The 14,690-nt window shown below is 39.6% G+C and overlaps 1 non-coding gene across 1 annotated transcript; it reads left to right on the top strand.

Moving 5' to 3' along the window:
- Positions 1–14,258: 14,258 nt before the first annotated feature.
- On the top strand, positions 14,259–14,365 carry LOC116894838. Its single transcript, XR_004387053.1, has one exon. It is a non-coding gene; the product is annotated as a U6 spliceosomal RNA (small nuclear RNA).
- The last annotated feature ends 325 nt before the right edge of the window (positions 14,366–14,690 follow it).

Here is a 14,690-nt window from a genome sequence, read left to right as displayed (position 1 = left end):
AAAAAAACACCTTAAAAAAAAAAAAAAAAGAAGGGACCACACCCATGGAAGAAACACAAAAGACTTCTCACTTTGGTAAAATTGTAACAGTCCTAATAAAAAGAAAGAAACACCCAGTAGGCAGCAGTAACAACAACTGAACTCATGGGGCAAAGGTGGCTCGCCTCTGCAGAAGCTGTCCTGTCCTTCTCTCACTTAGTCCTCTACACAAGAGCAGCATGTTCCCAAGCCCAACGTACAGGTTCAAAATATGGAACTTAAAAAATTTGAACCTAAACTGAGGTGGAAAAGACACAAGTTAGCTAGGATTGATGTATTGGACTCTATCACCAGCATTCAGGAGGGAGGGAACATGGCTCCCTAGGAGGCCTGCCAGAATTACAAAGTGAAAACTCATCTCAAAAAAGGAACAACAGAAAATAAAATTTCAAATTCATTTCTCTTAGACCATAAGAGTCCAGATCTGTTTCCGAAGCTATTTGGTTATATTTTTCTGTTATTGCTGTTTTGTTTACACATTGTGCTTTTCTTTTGGTTTGTAAGTCTGTTTGGGATATTTAATGTACATTTACTGATTAGTGTGGGTGGTAGGGCATACCATGGCTCAAATGTGGAAACGAAAGAAAAGCTTTAGGAAGTGTCATCTCCCTTACAGTACGTGTGTCCAAGAACTCAAATTCAGACAGTCAAGCTTGATAGCAAACACTTCTACCTACTGAGACATCTAACTGGCCAATTTAGGGAGTTTATTTTAATTTATTTACTTACTACTTTATATAAATATAAGTCCTCTATCTGCATGGTCACCTGCATGGCAGATGAAGGCATCAGATCACATTACAGAAGGTTGTGAGTCCACCCTGTGGTTGATGGAAATTGAACTCAGGACTTCTAGAAGCCATCAAATTTTGAGCCACCTCTTCAACCACTTAAACAAGTTTCTTAAGGTCACCCTTTCCTCAAATGAAACAACAAGGACTTGGAATATTTTAACATACCCTGAGTCCTCCTACCTGAGGTGTTGTTTCTACAAGCCTGGCAGGCAACTGATCTACCTCCAACATACACTTTCCAACAGTCTTGCTTTCTCATCCACACCTTATTCACCTGACACCTGTTGGGCCTCAGCCCCCGTGCCAAGTAAGTCCATTTTGTCTGACTCAGTCAGTCTGGGAGACAAAAATCCCTTTGACAGAATTCCAAGAGAACTTTAAATGATCATAGACAAGCAAGGATGTGTGTGTTCATGCATAGAGTCGACGTTGCTGTGTGATTGCCCATTCTCCTCAGCTTTATGCCCATGTACTCTGCTTGGGTTTCTAAAGGTGGAGGTCTCTGGGGCTCAGCTAAAGGGCCCAGCTCAAAGTCTTTGAACCTCCTGCCTGCTCCCACGTGATTCAGTATAAAACCTACACATCAGCCTGAGATGCTTTTCCTTTATAAATTAAATGCTGCATGTGCAGATAAAGATTTACCTTATCAGATTAAGGAGATTGCCAATTATGATATTCTTGGTTATCAACTTCACCATATCAGGAATTATCTAAAGCCCAAGGGTTGTGCATACCTATGAGGAATTTTTCATGACTGAATCATTTGAAGTGAGAAAACACCTTCTAAATGCAGTTGTTTGGAGATGAAAGGGTTTACCTTAAATCTAGGCCATGTCTGCTATGGCTGACTCTATTTAAAACATGAAAGAAGGATGTTCTTCCTCTTTGGTTGATTGCCCTCATTCTCACTGGCAGGTCTATTCTTTACTAGCATTAAAAACTACCTCTCTGTTATTCCATCACAAACTGAAGACCAGCTGAGACATCCAGCCTCATGAACTAAACAACTAGTGGATTCATGGAACCTTTGATGTCAGAAAACCAATGTAGAATTATCTTGACCACAGCCTGTGATATATTCATATAAATATGTGTATATATATATACATATATATGTATATATATATATTTAGAGAGAGAGAGAATCATTCTATCAGTTCAGTTTCTCTAGAGCAGTGGTTCTCAACCCTCCTAATGCTGACACTCTAATACAGTTCCTCTTGCTGTGGTGACCCCCCAATCACAAGATTATTCCATTACTACTTCATAACTGTAATTTTCTAGTTGCAAATCACAATGTAAAGATCTGATATACAGGATATCTCATATGTGGTCCCTGTGGGTTTTGTGGCCCACAGGTTGAGAACCACTGCCCTAGCGAACACTAATACATAAATGGTTCTAGAGCAACAAAAAGCATAAGGATGAATTCTTTAAATATCTGGACAAGCTTTTAATTTGCCAGCACATACAATTACTGAAGACTCTCATAGAAGCTTGGAAAACACAGAAAGCTCAAGGTGTGTGCTATTTAACAAACTCAGGAAGACAAACATATTTTGTCCTGATTCACCTATTGTGAGAAGCAAGGAATCTAGTTTTCTGTACGCAAAACGTTTGACAATTTGTGGGGAAGCAAGGAAATGATGAAGTGGGTTGGTTGCCCCTAGTTTCTCAGAGTAAATTGACAAAGGGGAAAAAATCAACTCTGTAATAAAAATTCACCAATTTCTAGCATCTCAGAACACAGTGAAGGAAAACAACTCAGTTATGATATTGACCAGTTCCAGGTGCACATAAACCGTCTAAAAGATTCTTAGTGCAGCCTGGAAAAGGATCTTCTCACCAGCCAGCCAGTTGCAGAAAACCAAATCAAAGCCCTCATTATAATGTTGGCTGGACTACAAGAAAGTTCAAGCCAGAGCCTTGAGTGGATAGGTGGTTAAAGTAAAGACATTAATTTAGTAAAGAATGGGATCCTGTGACTTGGGATGGAGCTGTGTGGGAGGACTCCCTTGAAGCTGAGAACTTTGAACCTTCAGATTCTCAAGGGCTTCTCTCATCCAAGGAAATGGTCTTTCCACTCTCAACATAAGATGCACCTAAGCCACATCCCCTGAAATATTGCCTTTTTCTTCCTCTGACTGAAGAAATCAATCCTTCATTCTCTGCTATACCATCAGGGACTTTCCCTGAAGGAAATCCCAGCCAAGACACAGTCATGTCCCTCAGGACCCACCAATAGTTGCCTCTAGACCCATAACCAGACTTAAAGCACCTAGAGGGGAGGTAGAAAGGTGTGTCACTTTACTAAAGAAAATAATGTATTTCCTAATTCACTCAAGAAGTCTAGGGAACCTCAGTAGAAATGTATTTTAAGGGTGTGGAACCATTATTTAAGGGCATGAAAAAAAGGTAAAACTGCATCAGCTTGACCTATTGATATTGCTATGGCATTTGAATCCACTGGGAAAGAACAAAAACTTACAGTCAGTTCAAACTTAGATTAAATGAATTTGTTCTTACACAGGATAGCAGCATTACAGCCAAACAGCACTCAGAAATAGAGTTAAAAGAGGTTTTATAACGCACATCAGAAAGTTGTATGGAATCCACAGCTGGGCAAGAAAATTGTTTCCCTTCCCTCAGATATGTTTTCCTTTGCACTGTATAATAAACCATACAATGGGAAAAAGGTAGCATTTTCAGCAAATGGCACTGGTTCAACTGGAGGTCAGCATGCAGAAGAATGCAGATCGATCCATTCTTATCACCCTGTATAAAAGTTAAGTCCAAGTGGATCAAAGAGCTCCACATCAAACCAGATACACTCAAACTAATAGAAGAAAAAGTGGGGAAGAACCTTGAACACATGGGCACTGGAGAAAATTTCCTGAACAAAACACCAATGGCCTATGCTCTAAGGTCAAGAATCAACAAATGGGATCTCATAAAACTGCACGTCTTCTGTAAGGCAAAGGACACTGTTCTTAGGACAAAATGACAACCAACAGATTGGGAAAAGATCTTTACCAATCCTACAACTGATAGAGGGCTTATATCCAAAATATACAAAGAACTCAAGAAGTTAGACCACAGGGAGACAAATAACCCTATTTTAAAAAGGGATTCAGAGCTAAACAAAGAATTCACAGCTGAGGAATGCCGAATGGCTGAGAAACACCTAAAGAAATGTTCAACATCTTTAGTCATAAGGGAAATGCAAATCAAAACAACCCTGAGATTTCACCTCACACCACTAAGATCAAAAACTCAGGTGACAGCAAATGCTGCCAAGGATGTGGAAAAAGAGGAACACTCCTCCATTGTTGGTGGGATTGCAGACTGGTACAACCATTCTGGAAATCAGTCTGGAGGTTCCTCAGAAAATTGGACATTGAACTGCCTGAGGACCCAGCTATACCTCTCTTGGGCATATACCCAAAAGATGCCCCAACATATAAAAAAGACACGTGCTCCACTATGTTCATAGCAGCCTTATTTATAATAGCCAGAAGCTGGAAAGAACCCAGATGCCCTTCAACAGAGGAATGAATACAGAAAATGTGGTACATCTACATAATGGAATATTACTCAGCTATCAAAAACAATGACTTTATGAAATTCATAGGCAAATGGAGGGAACTGGAAAATATCATCCTGAGTGAGGTAACCCAATCACAGAAAACCACACATGGTATGCACTCATTGATAAGTGGCTATTAGCCCAAATGCTTGAATTACCCTAGATGCACAAAACACATGAAACCCAAGAAGGATGACCAAAATTCGAATGCTTCACTCCTTCTTTAAAAGGGGAAGAAGAATACCCTTGGCAGGGAATAGGGAGGCAAAGTTTAGAACAGAGGCAGAAGGAATACCCATTCAGAGCCTGCCCCACATGTGGCCCATACATATACAGCCACCAAACTAGATAAGATGGGTGAAGCAAAGAAGTGCAGGCCAACAGGAACCGGATGTAGATCTCTCCTGAGAGACACAGCCAGAATACAGCAAATACATAGGCGAATGCCAGCAGAAAACCACTGAACTGAGAATGGGACCCCTGTTAAAGGAATCAGAGAAATGACTGGAAGAGCTTGAAGGGGCTCGAGACCCCATATGAACAACAATGCCAACCAACCAGAGCTTCCAGGGACTAAGCCACTACCCAAAGACTATACATGGACTGATCCTGGACTCTGACCTCATAGGTAGCAATGAATATCCTAGTAAGAGCACTAGTGGAAGGGGAAGCCCTTGGTCCTGCTAAGATTGAACCCCCAGTGAATGTGATTGTTGGGGGGAGGGTGGTAAGGGGGGGAGGATGGGGAGGGGAACACCCATAGAGAAGGGGAGGGGGAGGAGTTAGGGGGATGTTGGCCCAGAAACCAGGAAGGGGAATAATAATCAAAATGTAAATAAGAAATACTCAAGTTAATAAAGATGGGAAAAGAAGAGTTTGGTTGTTATCCCTGAGAGGCTTGCTTTTTTCTGAAGGGAAAAGAAGAAGCAGTTGATCTGAGTGTAGGGGCAGGAGTGGGGGGAGTAGGAGGAGTAGAGGGAGGGAAGAACGTGGTCAGGATTTAAGTATGAATAAGTAAATAAATAAAAATATAAAGGAAAAAAGGAGTTGGCAAAATCTGGGGTTGGCTCAATGATCAAGAGCATGAATGAGTTCAATCCCCAGTTCCACAACAGCCTGTACCTCTGGCTCTTCATAGACATGGATACACACACACACACACACACACACACACACACACACACACACACACACGAGAAAATGCATGTATGTTAGAAAATAAAGCAAACCTTTTTATTAAAAACAAACAAACAAAAAAGCCTAGCCAGGCATGGTAGTGCATGTCTTTAATCCTAGCACTCAAAAGACAGAGGCAGGGGAATCTCTGTGAGTTCAAGGACAGCCTGGTCTACAGAGGGAGTTCCAGGACAGCTAGAATTACACATAGATACTATGACTTAAAGAACAAATAATAGGATTCGGCCCACACCCAGACAAAGTATGGTCCCCCAGGAGTTCTGACACGTCCAGCATCACATGTAAGACCCCAACTCCTGCCCCAATACCTGGCTTAACTGATCCAGGGGATGCAAGAACTCCCACCCAGCCAAAGGGTTCCTTCTAGTTCACACCTGTGCCTAGATGTGAAGGCTGTGTTCTGGCATCCCCCAACTGACCCACATGCAGTGTTGACTTGACCCCCACAGGAGGTCTGACACACCCAAGATCACAGGCTCACAGGAGGGACAGACTCCAGTCAAAGACTGCAAGGCTGGTTAATACCAGAGATGGCAAGAGGCAAGTGTAAGAACATAAGCAACAGAAACCTAGAATACTAGTAGAAAATATCAGAACCCAGTTCTCCCACCACAGCAAGCCCTGGATACCCCAACACACATGAAAAGCAAGATTCAGATCTAAAATCCCTTCTCATGAAGATGATAGGGGACTTTAAGAAGGACATAAATAACTCCATTAAAGAAATAAAGAAATACAGAGGAATGCAGGTAAACAAGTAGAAGCCCTTAAAGAGGAAAAACATAAAGAAATACAGGAAAATGGAAACAATCTGGATGTCCCTCATCAAAGGATAAATAAAATGTGCTACATTTACACACAAAAAAAATACGGGAAAACAATAAAACAGGTGAAGGAATTGAACAAAACCATCCAGGATTTAAAAATGGAAATAAAAACATTAAAGAAAATACAAAGGGAGACAACCTAAGAGATGGAAAACCTAGAAAAGACAGCAAGAGTCACAGATGGAAGCATCACCAACAAAATACAAGAGATAGAAGAGAGAATCTCAGGTGTAGAAGACACCATAGAAGACATTGACACAACAGTCAAAGAAAATACAAAAAGCAAAAAGCTTTTAATTCACAACATTCAAGAAATCCAGGACACAATGAAAAGACCACACTTAAGAATAATAAGTATAGAAGAAAGTGAAGATTCCCAACACAAAGGGCCAGTAAACATCTTCAACAAAATTATAGTAGAAAACTTCCCTAACCTAAAGAGAGTCCATAAACATACAAGAAACCTAGAGAAAACTAAACAGATTTTCCTCCTATCACATAATAATCAAAACACCACATGCACAGAATAAAAAATACTGATATCGGGCTAGAGAGGTGGCTCAGCGGTTAAGAGCACTGACTGCTCTTCCAGAGGTCCTGAGTTCAAATCCCAGCAACCACATGGTGGCTCACAGTCATCTGTAATGGGATCCGATGCCCTCTTCTGGTGTGTCTGAAGACAACGACAGTGTGCTCACATATATAAAATAAATAAATAAATCTTTTTAAAAAATACTGATATCTATAAGGGGAAAAGGCCAAATAATATATGAAGGGAGACCTATCAGAATTATACTAGGCTTCCCAACAGAGACTCTAAAAGCCAGAAGATCTTGGGCAGATGTCATACAGACCCTAAAAGAATAAAAATGCCAGCCCAGACTACTGTACTCAGCAAAATTCTCAGCTACCATAAATAGTGAAATCAGGAAAACACCAAACCCACAACAAACCAAATTTGAACAATATTAATCCACTAATCCAGCCCTTCGAAGGAAAATAGAAGGAAAACACCAACACAAGGAGGGAAACTACACCTAACAAAAAAAACCAAGAAATTAATCTTCTCACAACAAACCCAAAAGATGAGAACCACACAAACATAATTCCACTCTAACAACAAAAATAGCAGGATCCCTAATTATTGATCCTTAATATTTCTCAGTATCAATGAATTCAATTCTCCAATAAAAAGACATAGGCTAACAGACTGGATATGTAAACAAGACCCAGCATTTTGCTGCATATAGGAAACACACCTCAGTGACAAAGACAGACACTACCTCAGAGTAAAAGGCTGGAAAACAATTTTCCAAACAAATGATCCCAAGAAACAAGCTGTGGTAGCCATTCTATTATCCAATAAAATAGACTCTCAACCAAAAGTTATCAAAAATTATGGGGGAGGACATTACATACTCATCAAAGGAAAAAATCCACCAACATAAACTCAATTCTGAATATCTATGTACCAAATGCAAGGGCAACCACATTTGTTAAAGAAACATTCCTAAATCTCAAGGCACACACTGAACCTCACACAATAATAGGAGACTTCAAAACCCCACTCTAACCAATGGACAGATCACAGAAACAGAGCCTAAACAGGGACATGGTAAAACTAACAGAAGTTATGAACCAAACTTATTTAACCGTTATCTGCAGAACTTTTCACCCTAAAACAAAAGAATATGACTTCTTCCAGCACTTCATAGTACCTTCTCCAAAATTGACCATATAATCATACCCAAAACAAGCCTCAACAGATGCAAGAATGCAAGAATACTGAATTAATTCCCTGTTGTCTATCAGATCACCATGGACTAAGACTGGTCTTCAATGACAACAAAAACAACAGAAATTCCACATTCACTTGGAAGACGTTCTAGAATTTAATGAAAATGAAGGCACAACATACCCAAACCTATGGGACACAGTGAAAGAAGTACTAAGAGGGAAACTCATAGACCTGAGTGCCTCCATGAAGAAATTGGAGAGATCAGACACAAGTAGCTTAACAGTACATCTGAACAAAAAGAAGCAAATATACCCAAGAAGAGTAGACAGCAGGAAATAATCAAATTCACAACTGACATCAACCAAGTAGAAACAAAGAACTATACAAAGAATCAAGAAAACTGGGAGCTGGTTCTTTGAGAAAATAAACAAGATAGATAAATTCTTAGCCAAACTAACTAGAGGGCACAGAGACAGTATCCAAATTAACAAAATCAGAAATGAAAAGGGAGGGGGAAGAGAACGGACCACCCAGAAGTGCAGACATCCTGAGGCCGAAGGACAGACTGCCACCTCTGCAGACTTTGCCCCACATCTCTGGTCCAAGGGGAAACTGCACAGTGCCTCTGGACAGAGGGATAAAGGAACAGACAGCCACTGGTACCTGCGGTTCTGTTCTGCGCCCAGGACTGAACTGATCCAGCCAAACAGCTCTCTGCACCCAAATCCCATGGGGGAGAGAGAGCCGGAACCTCAGAAGTGTGGATACTCCTGAGAAGTCAGAGGAGAGAATATCCTTTGCTCACAGTCCAGACCCAAGAGGGAATCGCATAGTGCTAACTGTGCCCACTGGGTGCAAGGACCTACACGAGCAATCAGGGGCAGGACCCTTTGATTCCTGCCCGTGCCTAGGGCTGGAAGACAGTCTCCAAGAGCGCCACCACAGCTGAGAGCAGAGCACCTGTTCTCAGGAAAGGCTGAAAGAAAACAGGGAAACAGTTCTACAGGAGTGCTGACACAGAGGACTACAGCAGGGGCAAATCACTCCAAGAAATAGCAAGAAAAACAAACACCAGAGACAACCCAATGGCTAGAGGCAAATGCAGGAACCTAATCAACAGAAACCAAGACTACTTGGCATAATCAGAGCCCAGTTCTCCCACCAAAGAAAATACTGGATACCCAAACACACCAGAAAAGCAAGACTTAGATTTGAAATCACATTTTTTGATAATGATGGAGGACTTTAAAAAAGACATAAAGAACTCCCTTAGAGAAATGCAGGAAAGCACAAGTAAACAAGTAGAAACCCTTAAAGAGGAAACACAAAAATCACTGAAAGAATTGCAGGAAAACACAACCAAACAAGTGAAGGAATTGAAAATGGAAATAGAAACAATAAAGAAAGCACAAAGGGAGACAACACTGGATACAGAAAACCAAAGGAAGAGACATGGAGCTGTAGACACAAGCATCACCAACAGAATATAAGAGATAGAAGAGAGAATCTCAGGGGCAGAAGATTCCATAGAAATCATCGACACAACTGTCAAAGATAATGTAAAACGGAAAAAGCTACTGGTCCAAAACACACAGGAAATCCAGGACTCAATGAGAAGATCAAACCTAAGGATAATAGGTATAGAAGAAAGTGAAGACTCCCAACTTAAGGGGCCAGTAAATACATTCAACAAAATTATAGAGGAAAACTTCCCTAACCTAAAGAAAGAGATGCCCACAAACATACAAGAAGCCTCCAAATAGATTGAACCAGAAGAGAAATTCCTCCCATCACATAATAGTTAAAACAGCAAATGCACGAAACAAAGAAAGAATATTAAAAGGAGTAAGGGGAAAAGGTCAAATGACATATAAAGGCAGACCTATAAGAATTACACTAGATTTCTCACCAGAGACTATGAAAGCCAGAAGATCCTGGACAGATTTCATATAGACCCTAAGAGAACACAAATGCCAACCCAAGTTACTGTATCCAGCAAAACTTTCAATTAACATAGATGGAGAAACCAAGATGTTCCATGACAAAACCAAATTTATGCAATATCTTTCTACAAATCCAGCCCTACAAAGGATAATAGACAGAAAACTCCAAAACAAGGAAAGAAAATACACCATACAAAAAGCAAGGATATAATTTCCTTGCAATGAATCCAAAAGAGAGACAAACATAATTCCACCTCCAAAAATGAAAATAACAGGAAGTGACATCAATATTCCTTAATATCCCACAACATCAACGGACTCAATTCCCCAATAAAAAGACATAGACTAACAGACTGGATACGTAAAGAGGACCCAGCATTTTGCCGCATGCAGGAAACACACCTCAGAGACAAAGAAAGACACTACCTCAGAGTAAATGACTGGAAAACAATTTTCCAAGCAAATGGCCCAAAGAAGCAAGCTGGAGTTGCCATTCTAATATAAAATAAAATTGACTTTCAACCAAGAGTCATTAAAAAAGATAAGGGAGGACACTTCATATTCATCAAAAGAAAAATTGACCAAGATGAAGTCTCAATCCTGAATATCTATGCTCCAAATGCAAGGGCACCTACATTCATAAAAGAAACCTTACTAAAGCTCAAAGCACACATTGCACCTCACACAAAAATAGTAGGACATTTCAACACCCCACTTTCATCATGGTAAAGATCATGGAAACAGAAATTAAACAGAGACATAGGGAAACTAACAGAAGTTATGAACCAATTGGATTTAACAGATATTTATAGAATATTCCATCCTAAAACAAAAGAATATCACTTCTTCTCAGCACCTCATGGAACGTTCTCCAAAATTGACCATATAATCGGTCACAAAACAAGCCTCAACAGATGCAGGAAGATAGAAATAATCCCATGCATTCTGTCAGATCACAACGCACTAAGACTGGTCTTCAATAACAACAATAATGGCAGAAAGCGCACATATACATGGAAGTTGAACAATGCTCTACTCAATGACAACTTGGTCAAGGAAGAAATTAAAGACTTCTTAGAATTTAATGAAAATGAAGATACAACATTCCAAAACTTATGGAACACAATCAAAGTGGTACTAAGAGGGAAACTCATAGCTCTGAGTGCCTACAAAAAGAAACAGGACAGAGCAAGTGTCAGCAGCTTGAGAGCACACCTTAAAGCTCTAGAAGAAAAAGAAATAAATAAACCCAAGAAGAATAGAAGTCAGGAAATAATTAAACTCAGAGCTAAACTCAACCAAGTAGAAACAAAAAGTACTATACAATGAATAATCAAAAGCAGGAGCTGGTTTTTTAAGAATCAACAAGATAGATTAAACCCTTAGCCAGACTAACCAGAGGTCACAGAGAGTATATCCAAATTAATAAAATCAGAAATGAAAAGGGAGACAGCAACAGAATCTGAAGAAATTCAAAAAATCATCAGATCCTACTACAAAAGCCTATATTCAACAAAACTGGAAAATCTGGAGGAAATGGACAATTTTCTAGACAGATACCAGGTACCAAAGTTAAATCAGGAACAAATAAATCATCTAAACAACCCCATAGTTCCTAAAGATATAGAAGCAGTTATTAAAAGTCTCCCAACCAAAAAGAGGCAAGGTCCAGATGGGTTCAGTGCAGAATTCTATCAGACCTTCATAGAAGACCTCATACCAATACTGTCCAAACTATTCCACAAAATGGAAACAGACAGAGCACTACCAAATTCCTTCTATGAAGCCACGATTACTCTTGTACCAAAACTACACAGAGACCCAACAAAGAAAGAGAACTTCAGACCAATTTCCCTTACGAATATTGATGAAAAAAATACTCAATAAAATTCTTGCAAACCGAATCAAAGAACACATCAAACTATCATGCATCATGATCAAGTAGGTTTCATCCAAGGGATGCAGGGATGGTTTAATATACGAAAATCCATCAATGTAATTCACTATATAAACAAACTCAAAGATAAGAACCACATGATCATTTCATTGGATGTGGAGAAAGCATTCAACACCCTTTTATGATAAAAGTCCTGGAAAGATCAGGAATTCAAGGCCCATATCTAAACATAGTAAAAGCAATATACAGCAAACCAGTAGCTAACATCAAAATAAATGGAGAGAAACTTGAAGCAATCCCACTAAAATCAGGGACTAGACAAGGCTGCCCACTCTCATCCTACTTATTCAAGTTAGTACTCAAAGTCCTAGCCAGAGCAATCAGACAGTGAAATGAGGTCAAAGGGATACAAATTGGGAGGGAAGAAATCAAAATATCATTTTTTGCAGATGATGTGATAGTGTACTTAAGCGACCCCAAAAGTTCCAGCAAAGAAATACTTTACTTAACCTGATAAACAACTTCAGCAAAATGTCGGGGTATAAATTAACTCAAACAAATCAGTAACATTCCTCTACTCAAAGGATAAACAGGCTGAGAAAGAAATTAAGGAAATGATCCCCTTCACAATAGTCCCAAATAACATAAAATATCTTGGGGTGACTTTAACCAAGCAAGTGAAAGATCTGTATGACAAGAACTTCAAATCTCTGAAGAAAGAAATTGAGGAAGATCTCAGAAGATGGAAAGATCTTCCATGCTCATGGATTGGCAGGACTACTATAGTAAAGATGGCCATTTTGCCAAAAGCAATCTACAGATTCAATGCAATTCCCATCAAAGTTCCTATTCAGTTCTTTATAGAGACAGAAAGAGCAATTTGCAAATTCATTTGGAATAACGAAAAACCCAGGATAGTGAAAACTGTACTCAACAATAAAAGAACGTCTGGGGGAATCACCATCCCTGACTTCAAGCAGTATTACAGAGCAATAGTCATAAAAACTGTATGGTATTCATACAGAGACAGGCAGATAGATCAGTGGAACAGAAGTGAAGACCCAGAAATGAACCCACACACCTATAGCCACTTGATCTTTGACAAAGGAGCTAAAACCATCCAATGGAAGAAAGATAGCATTTTCAACAAATGGTGCTGGTTCACCTAGAGGTCAGCATGTAGAAGAATGCAGATCAATCCATTCTCATTGCCCTGAAAAAAGCTTAAGTCCAAGTGGATCAAGGACCTCCACATCAAACCAGATACACTCAACTAATAGAAGAAAAAGTAGGGAAGAGTCTCGAACACATGGGCAATGGGGAAAATTTCCTGAACAAAACACCAATGGCTCATGCTTTAAGATCAAGAATCAACAAATGGGACCTCATAAAACTGCAAAGCTTTTGTAAAGCAGAAGACACTGTCATTAGGGCAAAATGTCAACCAACAGATTGGAAAAAGATCTTTACCAATCTTACATCTGATAGAGGGCTAATATCCAAAATATACAAAGAACTCAAGAAGTTAGACTTCAGAGAGCCAAATCACCCTATTAAAAATGGGGTACAGAGCTAAACAAAACATTCTCAGCTCAGGATTATTGAATGGCCAAAAAGCACCTGAAGAAATGTTCAACATCCTAAGTCATCAGGGAAACGCAAGTCAAAACAACCCTTAAATTCCACCTCACACCAGTCAGAATGCTAAGATCAAAAACTCAGGTAACAGCATATGCTGGTGAGAATGTGGAGAAAGAAGAACACTCCACTATTGTTGGTGGGATTGCAAACTGGTACAACCACTCTGGAAATCAGTCTGAAGGTTCCTCAGAAAATTGGACATTACACTACCTAAGGACCTAGCTAGACCTTTCTTGGGCATATACCCAAAAGATGCTCCAACATACAACAAAGATACATGCTCCACTATGTTCACAGCAGCCTTATTTATAATAGCCAGAAGCTGGAAAGAACCCAGATGCCCTTCAACAGAGGAATGGATTCAAAAAATGTGGTACATCTACACAATGAAGTACTACTCAGCTATCAAAAACAATGACTTCATGAAATTCATAGGCAATTGGAATGAACTACAAAATATCATCCTGAGTGAGGTTACTTAATCACAGAAAAACACACTTGGTATGCACTCATTAATAAGTGGATATTAGCCAAAAAGCTCAAATTACCCAAGATGCAATCTACAGACCACAGGAAGCTCAAGAAGAAGGATAACCGCGCTCGCTTCGGCAGCACATATACTAAAATTGGAACGATACAGAGAAGATTAGCATGGCCCCTGCGCAAGGATGACACGCAAATTCATGAAGCGTTCCATATTTTTCCAGCCCAGGCTACTGTATCCTGCAAAACTCTCAATTAACATAGATGGAGAAACCAAGATATTCCATGACAAAACCAAATTTACACAATATCTTTCTACAAATCCAGCACTACAAAGGATAATAAATTGTAAAGCCCAACATAAGGAGGCAAGCTATACCCAAGAAGAGGCAAGAATCTAATCGTCTTGGCAACAAAACAAAGAGAAGAAAAGCACACAAACACAACCTCACATCCAAATATGAATATAACAGGAAGCAATAATCACTATTCCTTAATATCTCTCAACATCAATGGCCTCAACTCCCCAATAAAAAGACATAGAT

The sequence above is a fragment of the Rattus rattus genome, chromosome 2 (assembly GCF_011064425.1).
Source record: "Rattus rattus isolate New Zealand chromosome 2, Rrattus_CSIRO_v1, whole genome shotgun sequence".
Lineage (NCBI taxonomy): Eukaryota > Metazoa > Chordata > Mammalia > Rodentia > Muridae > Rattus > Rattus rattus.
The sequence above is the reverse complement of the archived record's forward strand: the minus strand, read 5'-3'. Positions and strand labels throughout refer to the sequence as shown.